Source organism: Gavialis gangeticus, unplaced genomic scaffold (assembly GCF_001723915.1).
Source record: "Gavialis gangeticus isolate Ggan-Ray unplaced genomic scaffold, GavGan_comp1, whole genome shotgun sequence".
Classification (NCBI taxonomy): Eukaryota; Metazoa; Chordata; order Crocodylia; family Gavialidae; genus Gavialis; species Gavialis gangeticus.
This window is the reverse complement of record NW_017729034.1, coordinates 57518907-57521299: the sequence shown is the minus strand read 5'-3', so window position 1 is coordinate 57521299 and position 2393 is coordinate 57518907. Positions and strand designations below refer to the sequence as shown.

The window sequence follows — 2393 nt, the reverse complement described above, 5'->3', positions numbered from 1 at the left end:
CCCCACACACACAGATATGGCAGACATGTGGATGCAAGATGCATGGGCACAGACATACATGACACATGGACAGGACAGGAGGGTGTGAGTACGGGACATGCAGACATGAGACAGACACATACGACCAACATGAGACATGCGGGCATGTTGAGATGTGGATGTGAGATGCATGTTCCCCACCCCCAGCATAGATATGACAGACACACGAACACAAGATACATGGATGCAGACATACATGATATGCAGAGTGAGACATAGACATAAGACAGACACGTATGACTGACATGAGACGCACAGACGCACAGCAGACAAGACATTCAGACATGTGAACACAGACACAAGACACAGACTTTCTCAGGGCTCTGGATCTGTGGTCCTAGTTGGGTCCCAGCCTGTACTGATGGATGGATGGATGCAATCCCTGGGCCCAGGTGCCATGACTGAAATGAAATGGTGTGTGTAATAAGAGGGGAGGAGAGGTGGGGAGAGACCCCCCTCCCCTCCTTCTGTCTTCTGTTCTGCTCCTCAGAGCCACAGGCCACCTTATGCTACTCTGTGTTGCTTTGGAAGCTAGAAGCCCTGCTCAGCCACTGCCTTTCAGGATGCTAGTAGTGTGGGGAATAACAAAGACCGCGTGCTGCTGTGTAGAAGGGCAGGGGGTGGCACAGAGCAACAAAGCAACCTGCCTCAGGTCATGAAGGAAGTCGGTAGCAGACCTGGGAGCCAGGTGTGGATCCCTGGTGCTCACAAACCCCTCCTCAGTCCCAGGCAGCATTACACAAGCCTTTGGCAAAGTAAATCCTGAGAGATCTGGGAACTGATTTGATGTATTATAAGCAATGTATTGTGTGGAGCTTTTAATAGACCTGTGTGCGTGACATGTCACATCACAATGGTTTATAAGGAGCTGTGACAACCTATCGGTCAACAGTATTGAACCATCGTGTTGTGTTTGTAGCCCAAGAAAAGGTTATGCAGGATGAAATATCACAGGCTGGGACTAGCTCAACCATGAAATAAAACTCTTACGTATGCTTACAAGGCATACTAATCGAGAGCTTACCATGTGCTTCTAAACTGATGCCTTGCCCAATCTTGCATTTTGCTAAATGCTGCTCCTCTGGCTTCTGATTCCTGATTTCTCTTGGAATCTTGTGAGGCTTAATTAACATTGCTGATAACAGCTAAATGAAGATGCATGAGATACACCAAGTGCACTTCAGCACACGCAGTGCACCACAGTGGTTTAAAACAGAACTGGAAGAAGCGGTATTTTGGTGGGGCTGGCACTAAAAAGAACCCAAGAGAAGTTAAATCCTTAGTACTACACTACAATAACATTATATTTTTGACTGACCTGTAAAAGGGCTGCCATTCAAAGCGACCCTTAAAATGCCTAGATTCCATGCAATATTAAGCATTTGTGTACTGATGCAAAACTGCTTTGGCTCTCTAAAGAGGTATCCAAAAAGGCCCTTTTGGATGTCTCTCCTTCCTAAACCTATCCACATTAAGTATTTGAACTATAAGTTTCATGGATTAAATGAAGGTTGAAATTGTTAGCTAAAGCAAAGAAGTTAAATGTTAATTTATTTTATATATATCATGTATCTCGTTCAAATGACTTTATATAAAAATAAAATATTTGTGTGTGTGTCTAAAATCATGAGCTAACAGGTCAGCAACTTCATTTTCTTTTTTTCAAAGAAGCAATGAAACACTAATCCCATCCCCATTTATGCTAAAGGCAGAGAACTACTTTAAAGATTGCTATATATATAACAATCTTAAAGCAGTGCTCTGCCTTTAGCATAAATGGAAATGGAATCAGTGTTTCATTAGTGTTTCAAAAAAGGAAATTAAGTTGATGACCTGTTAGCTCATGAATTCAGACTTCCCTAGAAATAAAGGAGGCTGTCTGATTTGTGGGAGACAGAAATAGATGCAGAAATCTCTGGAGAAAGAGTTGGTAATGTGGAGAAGGTTTCTTAGCAATAGATTGCAAGAGATTGCAGCTGCCTCTTAATCTGTTGATGATGATGACGATGGTATGAACTGCAGACCATATCTAAAATAGTAATTTGGTTTGGCAAAAGCTTGCTTGGTAGAGTGTTTTAGTATGCATGAGTCATAAGCCAGAAAGGTTCCAAATTTAATAACCCTGAGATTAAACAAAAACAAAAAAAAAACCCCAAAAGAAACCAGAACAAACAACCCTCCTCCCACTGCAGTATTTTCGCGTGTATGTTCTCTGTATGTCTCTCCTCATGGTAGCAATAATGTTAAGGTCTTGTCTATGGTATAGTTAAAATGATGTTATGTATAACCTTTTCTCCCATAGTTCTGGCCACAGGTCTCAGACTTCTAACCCTCAGGAGAACATCCCTACTGAA

General features: G+C 42.3%; 1 protein-coding gene across 1 annotated transcript in view; it reads left to right on the top strand.

Annotated features, from left to right (window-relative positions):
* Positions 1–2393, top strand: part of PGBD5 (piggyBac transposable element derived 5) — a 148905-nt gene that overhangs the window by 765 nt on the left and 145747 nt on the right. The gene's annotated exons all lie outside the window — the stretch shown is intronic.